At 40.7% G+C, this 12,400-nt stretch overlaps 1 protein-coding gene across 2 annotated transcripts in view; it reads left to right on the top strand.

Annotated features, from left to right (window-relative positions):
- The window catches only part of DYM (dymeclin), a 335,066-nt gene that overhangs the window by 64,711 nt on the left and 257,955 nt on the right, over window positions 1-12,400 (top strand). The window lies entirely within an intron of this gene.

Here is a 12,400-nt window from a genome sequence, read left to right as displayed (position 1 = left end):
TGGCTTTCATAGGACAGAACAGGCTCTGGGTCTTTGGGACTACTTGATCAGATATAACGTTTAAGGACAATTTTACGATGCTGAAATGTGTGGTCTTTTTCTAAAGACATGGGGAGAGGTTACCATTCTCTCATGATATTGCTGGGATTGTGTTATGGGGTTTTTTGCCAGTAGTTAGGAAGGTCTGTAGTTTTCCAGATGGTGTTTCATTTTTTAGCATTAAAACTTATAACCAAGGAGTAGAAGGGCAGAATGGGATTCTTACGTGAAATATGGGGAATATAGTATTTTGCATCCCACCTTCATGCTAACTTGTCTCTGAGGGTAAAGGCAGTGTTGCTCCTGAGATCCCTGGGTTCATTTTTCAAAACACATCTCTGCCCTCTTTAGGCTTTCCTACCTACAGCTTTATATGTTGATTTTTGAGTTTTAAAAAATAAATGTGTTCCATTTACTATTGTGAGAATCTGTATTTGTTAAGCATATACTGATGTTTAAACAGAGCTTTTAATCAGAATTGTGTCTTGCATATGTTAATTTTGTAAGGCTAGGCTTTGTTTTTGTGGTGCTGAAAGTGCTAAGAGCAGCCGGGCTTGGGGAGTTGCAAACCTTTCCACAGAAGGTCTAACAGCAAGAATGGAGTTCATGTTTACCCCATGGCGCCTGAGAGCTGAGCCAACCAAGAACCTGCAAACCCAGCACTTTGTTCTGCTTTATGTCAAAACAGTTATGCTTGCATTGTACTTTAAAATAAATACAATAACATTGTGTTAATATAAAATTATTTGTCATACATACCATTGAGTAAGTTGAAGCACTTCAGAGATATGCTGTATTTATTTTGAGGCACAGAAGGACCCTCTTTGAACCCATGCTCTCCACTCATATCCCAGTTTGAGAAGCATGGTGTTTGTTTGTTTTTTATGATTTTATTTATTAGAGAGCACACAAGCATGCGCATGCACACACACACATACACATGCACACACGAATGGGGGAGTGGCAGAGGGAGAAGCAGACTCCCCGCTAAGCAGGGAGCTGGATGTAAGGCTTGATCCTCAGACTCTAGGATCATGATCTGAACTGAAGGCAGATGCTTGAGCCACCCAGGCATCCCGGGAAACATGGTTTTATTGTACATCCTACATAACCTCAAGTGAGGGCAGTGTAAAAATGACACTTTTCAGCCATGGGGCACATTATCAAGATGTTTATCTCACCGAAAGAGCCATCTGTGAGGTCTGTTACTGGTAATTTTGTGTGTGCACTGACAGATTGTCCTCTTTTTTTATATGGAGTTAGCACTTCAGGATTTTATACACATTGTTTTGTTTTATTCTTTTTCTTTACAGTTGAGACTGCTGTTGATCCACCAGTTTTAAGTCCAGTAAATATCTTTTTGAGGTTAAAGACTTCCCATTTTTGGCATGTGTAATTATTTTCATTTTAGTCATACATGTTGTTAGTTTGAGATATCTACTTCTCACTGGTGTTAAGTCCTTTTTACATTTTCTTTTAATGTCTTTTTATAATTTGTAAAAGTAATAAAATTAAATGAATACATAGATACTGTTAAATGGTAAAAAAACAAAAACAAAAACAAAAACGACACCTCACTATGCAGTACTTAAAAACATCTGTTTATCATTTAGAATGTGAATCTTGAAATCAGATGTGCGGGAGACCGCGTGGGAGACTGCGCAAGGTTTGAGAGACTAGACAGTAGTACGGGTTGCTCAGAGGTTGAATTGACAGAAGCGGAGGACCACCTACAAACAGCTGAGCAAAGTCAGCTGAGGAATTTGAGGCCTTTTTTTGGTTCCATTCACTGTAATTCTGCTGTGATGAAGTGGATGTTGTCAGCACATGAGGGTCATGTGACTCTTCGTAAGCTCCCCATTTGTAATAGAAATTTGTGAGACTGTCCGCGTAAACATTTCCCCACAGGCTCTGTATGCATGGTGGCAGATTGCTTGCTGGAGGGAATTTGTATCATTTTGTAAATATAACTCTTTCCACTAGTGCATGCCTTTGAGCATAGTCAGAGAGGACAAAACTAGCCCTGGGCAAAACCATGAAGTACTATAAAATTTTGTGTTTTCCCTTTGCCTTCAATGTGAGTATGGCCTTCTGTCTTGGGATCATCCCCCATTACCCCAAGGTAGTAACTGATAGGTTTTGTATCTCATAAATCCAATATTTTAAGTCCTTAGGGATATGATTTTTTTTTTTTTTTTTTTTTTTTTTAGGGACATGAATTTGTAATTTGTTTTCACAAACACTATGGTGGTTTGTTTCTTTATGTGTTTGACGATGTTGATTGTGAGCTTTTGTTTGTTCATCTTAATCTGAGGCCCCAAATAAAGGAGGGATTTGCATTTGCTTCTAGAGGGATCTAGACTGCATCACCTGAGGCCATTTAACCTCCTTCAGAGGTTCTTGGCTTAATGTGACCACTTGGGGTTCAGCTCCCCAGTAGCAAGCTGGTGGCACGCCTTTGTATTGGCAGCTTTGGATTGGCATTCGTCTGGGTCACCCTACCCTCCGGGTTTGTTTACTGCTCAGTATTTTACTGTGGATTCAAGCCACAGTCTGTTTGCCTGTGGTTGTTCTTTTTGGTTATGGTGCAAGGGTCCCTGGAGATTTCCTCTACTTTCTGGAAGCCCATCAGTGCACTAAAAAGTGTATTTTAGTCAAGAACTAGTTGTTTTGTACAGGAGGCCTCTTTGGAGTAACTACTAATATTGTCGCCAATGGAAGGCAATTATAGTTTCTTTACAAATATTTTTACATCTTTTTCAGATGAGGGAAGAAGTCTTTGGAGATTGAGACTGAAGATAGAAACACACACATACACACACACACACACACACACACACACACACACAGAGGGGGAGAGAGCTGGCTGGAAAGCCCAGGGATGTAGGGGGGCACTAGGATCAAGAGCACAGAGTGGGAGTGTGGGTTTGCACTGCAGGAGCGTGCCACCTGTGCCAGCAGCGCTGTGGGCAGGCAGTGGGGGGACGAAGGACCCGGTCACCTGCCAAGAGCTGGCACACACGGCAGCTAGTTAGCGCGGTTCTCTGGAGAGTAGAAAAGGGACTGGAGACTTGTTGAGTCCAGGTAAAATGCTTGCTTAACCACATTTCCTCGGCATAAAATAGTTTAATATAGATGTATTTTTAAAAATTTTATTTTGTAGGAATTGCTCTCAAGCATAGTGGATTGAACCCACATGTTTATCTTTGCTTTATTCTGAAACCCTGATAAAATATCAGTGAAGGGACTTTTAATAAGTCATGAATTTTTTATTAGTTTAAAGAGGAGGAAAGGGGAACACACTGTTAGTAACATTTTTCAAGTTGGAAAGTTGAGTAATGATGAACTCTACTGATCAGTGAAAGCTGAAGGTTAAATGCCTTTAGGGTCAGAGAACTACCAAGAAACAGCCAGTTCTTGTCTTAGAGTCCTGGAAAGGCTTAGGAGTTGGAAGTACCAGGTGTCTCTGAAGGCAGACACCTTGGAGGAGTGATTGAAGGAGCAGCTGGACGCTCAGCTCTTCTCCAGCACCACATGCAGTCAGGAGACCACCCCCTCCTCGGTTAATACTAGAATGTCTTCTCCAAGGGGCTGAACCAAGAGGACCTTCCTCTACTTGGGAGCTCTGGGGTGCTGTGGAGGGATGGTCTGCTGAGAACAGGGCTAAGAGCAAAGGCTACAAATGGAGGAGTGAGGCATCTTGACATGGCTTCTAAATGCAGGCACTGGGGTTGTGCCCACTACATCCCCTTCCCTCCAGAAGGTTAATGCATACACTTGTGGAGAAAATGAACCAAAACCAGGAAAAAGATGTAGAGATGCTGATGTCTGGGTGTCTCAGTGATACAGCTCCAAACCCTCCAGTGTGAGCCACCACTTGCAGGCTGTGCCTGTGCACATGGAGCTTCCATCAGCATTGGCCTCCTTCTGGCAAATAAATGGAGACCCAAAGATCCTGAACAATTGGAAACAACTTCCAACTTCTGAGAGATCAAAATGAGAAAAAGTGGTAGAATATATATTTATGGAAATTAAAAAAAATTAAATTTAAATTTTAAAAAATTTTAAATTTAAATTTAAAAAATCCGTAATCATACTTCTCTAATATAATTACTTTCTTTTCCAACTACTTTCTTTTCCTTCCTTCCTTTTTTTCTTTTTTTTAAGATTTTGTTTATTTGCCAGGGAAGGGGAGAGAGAGAGAGAACAAGCACAAGCAGGGCGAGTACCAGGCAGAGAGAGAAGCAGGTTTCCTGTTGAGCATAGAGCCTGATTTGGGACTCAATCCCAGAATCCTGGGATCATGACCTGAGCTGAAGACAGGTGCTTAACCCACTGAGCCACGCAAGCGTCCCCACTACCTTCCTTTTCATTCTACTCTGGCCGAAGACATTTTTACGTTTTTATTTTATTAATTTTTTGGGAAATATTTTTGTCAGAGAGAGAGGGAAAGTGAGAACACAAGGGAGCAGGGAGCAGCAGGCAGAGGGAGAAGCAGGCTTCCTGCTGAGCAAGGGGCCCGTTATAGGACTCAATCCCAGGACTCTGGGATTATGATCTCAGCCGGAGGCAGACACTTAACCGACTGAGCCACCTAGGTGTCCCTGACTGCAAACCTTTTTGAGACTCTCTGGAAGTATATTCAAAACCCAGGATGTATTCATTTAACTAAATACGCTAGAGGTGAAACTTTTGAAACTAGTTTTGAATTCTTTCAGATGGCCAAAGTGCTTTGGCTCTCAAGGCAGCAGTGTTTTACTCTTCTCTTATTTTTGCTTGGACTAATCCTTAGGGCCTGGGGCAAGCTGTAGCTCAAGAGGTAAACCTGAAATTGGTAGATGAGTTGTTTCTTTTTTATTTTTGTCTCACAGAGTTTAATTTCATTAGTTGAGTCTCTCAATAGTTACCCTGAATGTGAATGGGCTAAATGCCCCTGTCAAAAGACACAGGGTATCAGAATGGATAAAAAAACAAAACCCATCTATATGTTGCCTCCAAGAAACACATTTTAAGCCCGAAGACACCTCCAGATTTAAAGTGAGGGGGTGGAAAAGAATTTACCATGCTAATGGACATCAGAAGAAAGCAGGAGTGGCAATCCTTATATCAGATCAATTAGATTTTAAGCCAAAGACTATAATAAGAGATGAGGAAGGACACTATATCATACTCAAAGGGTCTGTCCAACAAGAAGATTTAACAATTTTAAATATCTATGCCCCCAATGTGGGAGCAGCCAACTATATAAACCAATTAATAACAAAATCAAAGAAACACATCAACAATAATACAATAATAGTAGGGGACTTTAACACTCCCCTCACTGAAATGGACAGGTCATCCAAGCAAAAGATCAGCAAGGAAATAAAGGCCTTAAACGACACACTGGACCAGATGGACATCACAGATATATTCAGAATATTTCATCCCAAAGCAACAGAATACACATTCTTCTCTAGTGCACATGGAACATTCTCCAGAATAGATCACATCCTCGGTCCTAAATCAGGACTCAACCGGTATCAAAAGATTGGGATCATTCCCTGCATATTTTCAGACCACAATGCTCTAAAGCTAGAACTCAACCACAAAAGGAAGTTTGGAAAGAACCCAAATACATGGAGACTAAACAGTATCCTTCTAAAGAATGAATGGGTCAACCGGGAAATTAAAGAAGAATTGAAAAAAATCATGGAAACAAATGATAATGAAAATACAACGGTTCAAAATCTTTGGGACACAACAAAGGCAGTCCTGAGAGGAAAATATATAGCGCTACAAGCCTTTCTCAAGAAACAAGAAAGGTCTCAGGTACACAACCTAACCCTACACCTAAAGGAGCTGGAAAAAGAACAAGAAAGAAACCCTAAGCCCAGCAGGAGTAATGCAAAAGAAAGAAAGAAAGAAAGAAAAAGAAAGAAACCAATTGCTAGAAAGGACTCACGAAAGCATGGATTTACTCTTTTGAAATATTTTGCATATAAGATTTGTCATCTGTCTTTGTAGAAAAATTAAAGTGCTTCTAGGACCTCCTGAATTGTTCTTCGCCTTACAATAAGTGATAGTGTTTTTGATATTCCTCTCTTTTCTCTTCCTTTCTTTTCTGTTATCAGTGGAACAAAACGTTAAACTTTATTGATAGGCTTGCTTTCCAATTTCAAACTATATCACAAAGCTGTAGTAATTGAAACAGTGTGGTATTGGCATTAAAGCAATACAGATCAATGGACCAGAACAAGGAGCCCCAAAATAAACCCATGCATATGTGGCCAATTAGTCTATAACAAAGGTGCCAAGTGTATATACAGCGGAGAAAGGGCAGTCTCTTCGGTAATAGCGATGGGAAAATCGGAGAGCCGCATGCGAAAGAAGGAAACTGGACCCCTGTCTTGCACTATACACAAAAATCCATTCAAAGTGGACTGAAGACTTGAATGTAGGACCTGAAACCTTAGAACTAATAGAAGAAAACCTAGGGGTAAGCCCCCTGCTATAGGTCTTGGAGAAGATTTTTCGAATCTGCCAGCAAAAGCAAAAATAAACAGGTGGGACTACATCAAACTAAAAAGCTTCTGCCAGCAAAGGAAACCATCAAGAAAATGAAAAAACAGCCTGTTGAATGGGAGATGTTATTTCCAAATCATATATCTGATAAGGAGCTAATATCTAAAATAGGGAACTCAGCCAGTGGCTGGCTCGGTCGATGGAGCATGCAACTCTTGATCTCAGAGTCATGAGTTCAAGCCCCACATTGCATGTAAAGTTTACTTAACAACAGCAACAAAAATCCGAAGGGTTCAAAAATCTTAGACCTCTTTTCCAGTTATTTTGGTGCATGGCCCCGTGAGCAGCAAAGCTTCCATCACTCTGCATGGATTGGTGCGGGAAGTCCTGCACAGGAGCAGTGCAAGTGCCAGAAGTTTTGGGAGATGATGGAGCTGCAGATCCCCTTGAAGAACAGTGGCCCTCAGGAGAACAGATGCCTCTCAGCACTGTCCGGCTTAAGTCCACTCCTAGTTCCAAGTTCTCTAAGTATGTGTTTTGGGGGATCAACAGCACTCGATGAGGCCAGGACTGTGGATATTTCCCACGCAGACATTGGAATGCTGAAGAAACTCAACAAGAAATAAGAATCAGTCAAGAAGCTGGCCAAGAAGCAGATCCTTTGAATCCCGGGCCCAGGCCTGCATAAGACTGGCAGGCCCCTCCCTTGCTGACCCACAAGGAGAGCATGGTGGCCAGAGTGGATGAGAAATCATAAAACTGGGATTTAAGAGGATAATACTTTAAATTGGCCTAGAATCTAAGTATATGGAATGCAGTGCAGTACCCTGTCATGTATATATTCTGTATAGTTTGTAGTTGCTTACTAAAATCTATTTCCATACTTTCTCCAGTGTACCATGAAACTGTTTTCTACCCTCTTCTGTTACCAACAGTTTTTATACTATGTTCAACATAGAAATAAAGAAGGCATATTTTATAATAGAACCTGGAAGACTGTATTATCCTTGAGTATAATTAGAAATATTTCCATTTGACTACAATAATAGCAGACAGCCAGAATTATTACAGATTTTATTGGAATCTGTGGGACACAGTCTTATAAATATTGTAATGCATTAAAATGTAGATCAATTTGAATTTTAGAAAAGAGTGAGTCCATCTGCTTTCCCTTCATTTACGATTATTTTATAGACATATATTCAGTTTTTCTCATTAGAAGTTTAAATATGATTTTGTAATAGTTTAGAATAATTCCAATATTAGTTTCACAATTAAAACTGCCAATTACAGACTCTACCATGGTTTTCTGAATATAAGTTTATAGTAAATACACTCTAGCTTATGTGTCTTTCATCTTAAGTCAGTTTTGCTCCGAACTTTTTAGGCACTCAGGGAACCTGTTTTTGGACTATAGCTCTGGTATTTCTCGATGATGTTTTTAATACTTGTTTTTGGCACAGTTGAGCAGCGTTTAGAAACCAACAGCTTGACTTTCTGCATGCAAAGTAAGCAACAATGAGCTCTCTGTGTTTTAATATTTCCATGTTACCTGATTTAAATGACCCATATGTTTTCTTTTTTCTGGCTGCTTCTTTGTTTTCCATTAGTGCTATTTTTTCCCTCTTCCTCGAGTGAGTGCTTTTTTCATTATTCTTTTCTCCCTCTCTTCCCTTCCCTTCCTAGTCTGGTGGAAGGTATTTGATTACACAGCATCCTGGTCTTCTGTGGTTCCCTCCCTAGGGAGAGTGTGGTGTGTATGAATGGGTGCCGAATGACTCAGTTTCACGTATAGATGATGGGAGTTGTAAGGGACCATGGATATCATTTGCTCTTTCACTTGCTCCTTCCCCTGGTGTCACTCACAGGCATGAGAGAAGTAAGCTTAGGGCTTTAAAGCGGGGGAACCCCAGATAGAGGAGATTTCAGTGACCTTGTTGTGCACAATACATATGATAACAGTTTATATTTATTCATTGTTAGAGGCTATTTCTAAATTGGGTATTTAAATCAAAGACTTCCAGTATGCGTTGATGAATGTGTAACAGATGACCTTGATGTGTAAACGAATACGGGCTTTTTCATATTTCTCTCCTCAGATTTATCAGGGCTTTGTATTTGGGGTCTTCAGTGAGACATGGTTGACCGACTGGATTTTTTCCAACTTTAAAAATAGTTTGTAAGGGTTTTTGTTTTTTTCAGTCCCCACCCCCCCTTTTTTTTGGAGTCTGTATTTGGGTTCAAATCCAGTCTCCGCCACTTATTTTAAGTTAACCGACCATTCTGAGCCTTGATCTCTTTATCCGTAACATGATGGTGATGATCATACCTTCTCCTTAAGAGTTATTGTCAGGATTAATGTGACATGACGAATGAAATGCTTGGCACACTGCCTCTCCAAGAGGAGGGCACTCAGTAAATGTTAGCTATGAATATGATCTCCGAGAAGCTGACATTGAAAATATGAGCGTATTTGACTGAAGCTATAAGAGGCAATTTAAAACTCTTTAAGAGAGAAAAACTGTGGGTTTAAAACTTCACACTAAACATACTGAATCTCTTCAGAGTCCTTTGCTCAAAGATCTTCAGTTTGCTTTGTTACTGACCTGCAGATTTCAAGGACTTTTCAGATTCTCTTTCCTGTGAGAAATGCATGAGTGTTACTATAATTTTTGGCAGGTGAGTTTATATTTACTTGTTTTTATTGGCGCTAAGGAAGATACTTGGCTTCAAATGAAAGCTGAGTGATATAAATGTTGCTTGGAAAAGAACGCCCTATGAGTGACCTGCTTAATGTCAGACCTGGTAAGCGGTCAAATCTTGTCACTCTTCACTTGATACACAATTATTTGCTTCTAGCTTAGTCCCAGAAATAAGAATATGGTATTCTTTTTTTTTTTTTTTTAATTTAAGATTTTATTTATTTGACAGACAGAGATCACAAGTAGGCAGAGAGGCAGGCGGGGGAGGGGGAAGCAGGCTTCCCACTAAGCAGAGAGCCCACTGTGGGGCTCGATCTCAGAACTCTGAGATCATGACCTGAGCTGAAGGCAGAGGCTTTAACCCACTGAGCCACCCTGGTACCCCAAGAATATGGTATTCTGTAGCAATGTTTTTGTTTTAGTAATAGAAGTTGATAGAGATTTCAACTGGAGACTGCCTGTTCTTGTCTTTTGTTGTCCGAATTTTGGCCTTAAAATGGTACATTTCACTTGTATGAAATGTATTTATCATAATTTCATTACTAAGTTGATAATGATGCTGTGAATATATTCCTTAATTGACCTAAGCTGTAATCTTGGCAGAAGTGATGGTTTAGATGGCACATGGAATACAATACAGAATCCTCTTCACTGTGTTAAGATTTGAGGGTGAGATGTGCTTGCACCCCGGAAGGAAAAAAATCCAACCCTCTCTGGTCCTTAGCATTTGTTCCCTCACTTTCCGTAATTAAAACACTTCTGACTACTTGGCTGAACAAGGATATGCTGTTAAAATGGCCTGCTGATTTGGTCTGGGATATTCTTTAGGGAATGAAGGAATGATTTTAAATATCCTTACTTGGGTCTGGGTCACTGCATTCTGTAGGATGAGCCATGGGATGACATTGCAGCAAGTTGTATTAGGTATGTATCATATGCCAGGAGATGAACTTGGAGCAGGTTATTGACTCACTTGGGTTGTGTTGGACCACTTTTGCAGTGAGAAGGATTTTAGTTACATCTATTTTTTATTGTGTAGCCTCAGAGACCAGTGTTACTTATTTCCAAATTCTATTTTCTCACTGGTTGAGCTAAGCCTCGCACTTCCAGAGTACGATTTAATGTAGTTACTGAATTTGGTTCTTGCCATGTTTTCTTTGTAGCATTGATTGGTGCTTTTATGATTCAGTGTTCTCTTCCAGCTCTGTACTCACCTCTCAGAGGGTTACTGTGCCAGTTCCATTTATGGAAAGTCAGGAAGGAATTTCTTCATAATTTCTGAATGCCAGGTGATAGTGTGGTTTAGAAAAAAGAATTGCTAAACTTTGAAATTCCCAGTCCTTTGATGCTTTGGAAATAACCACTAGATTTGTATTAGGCCCTGGGTGTGGTTTGGCGAACACGTTTTGAGTATATGTTATGTGTTAAGCTCTTTGTCAGTCGTCATTCTCAAGAAGTAGAGTCCAGAGGTTCCTGGGTAAAGCATCTGACTCTTGATCTCAATTCAGGTCTTGATCTCAGGGTCTCGAGTTCAAACCCCGCACTGGGCTCCATGCTGGGCATGGAGCCTATTCTTTAAAAAAAAAAAAAAAAAAAAAAAAAAGGTTAGAGTCCAATGGCTGCCTGCTCACGTATAGACAGAAATTATAGTATAATGTAACCTATATATACAATGAAAGACATGAACAAGGCAAAATATTTTGTTGGTGATTTTTTTTTTTTTTCAGGGTGAGGCAGGAGATTTGGGTTTTATGGAGGAGAGGAAGATTGAGGATGATGCAGGTGAATAAAGATTGGCTTTTTAAAAAGTCAGGTTTTTATTGTTGGAGGGCATTCTTGGCAGAGGGAATGTTATTGAGGAGGCTTGAAATGGCATGCAGCAGGGCACTGGGTATTGTTGGAATATAAATTGTGAATAACGGGGGGAGATAATGGTAGAATGAGGTACAGGGTCTGTGTCTTGAAGCATCTGGTGACTTGTACTTACAGCACTTGAGTTTCTTCTGATACCTAGTATTAGGTTAAAGCAGTTGAAAAGATGTAAGCCAGGAGAGGGAAGAAGGGGGTTTAGTCAGCTCCATTTGACAGCAGTCTAGAGTTTGGATTGGAGAGAAGTAAGATTGGATGTAGGAATACTAGTTAGGAAGGTTGAAAGAAGTTCAGGAGTGAGTTTTAATTTAGTAAGCTGATTTAACTGAACCGAGATGATGAAATAATGAACAAAAGCATGACGGAGTACAGAAAAGAGGAAACATCAGAGAGGTAGGCTGTGCAATTGAGTGGACCCAGAGATTGGTTAAAAAAAGCATACACGTGAGTATCCTGGGCTTTGGTGTGGTCCCCAAAAGGAAGTAGAAAGAAGCAATAAGTGGGTTTCAGGGCGCCTGGGTGGCTCAGTGGGTTAAGCCACTGCCTTCGGCTCAGGTCATGATCTCAGGGTCCTGGGATCGAGTCCCGCATCGGGCTCTCTGCTCAGCAGGGAGCCTGCTTCCTCCTCTCTCTCTCTGCCTGCCTCTCTGCCTCCTTGTGATCTCTCTCTGTCAAATAAATAAATAAATAATCTTAAAAAAAAAAATAAGTGGGTTTCGAGTACTGGGAAAGATGGGTTCGGTTTTGAACATGTGGAGTTTGAGGTACCAGTGATGCATCTAAGTGGAGATGGCCAGGAGGCAATTGGATATAAAGATAAGAAGGAGTTCACTAGAGAGACCAAGAGGAGAACCGTCGCGGTAGCAATCAGCAGCATGTTAGTAATGATTGGTGAAGGGGGCACAGGGAGTGGGGAGAGGAGGAAGTCAGTGGTGGAAGTCTGGGGAGCACGCCCATAGTTGGAAGATATATTCTGAGGAGGCAGATTGTAGGAATGAGTAGAAAAGATGTAGACTGGAAACAAGGTGTTGTAGGAACTGAGGGGAATAAGAATTTCATGAAGGAATAGGTGTCATTTAGAGTGGTTTGGGGCAGAGAAACATTTCTACAGGAATGATAATTTGCCTCTTATCCTTGCCACTTACTCAGTGACCTAGGAAAGCCATTTTACCTCTGGCTCTTTATTTGTAAAGGGATGGAAACCCTCTCACTGGGTTTCAGTCTGTGATCTCTGGAGCCCCACAGGTTCAGAAAAGGTGCTGGGAAGGGCCATCAAGGAGATCTGG

The sequence above is a fragment of the Mustela nigripes genome, chromosome 8 (assembly GCF_022355385.1).
Source record: "Mustela nigripes isolate SB6536 chromosome 8, MUSNIG.SB6536, whole genome shotgun sequence".
NCBI classification, from domain to species: Eukaryota; Metazoa; Chordata; class Mammalia; order Carnivora; family Mustelidae; genus Mustela; species Mustela nigripes.
Note: the sequence above shows the minus strand (reverse complement) of the source record. Positions and strands in the feature narration are given on the sequence as shown.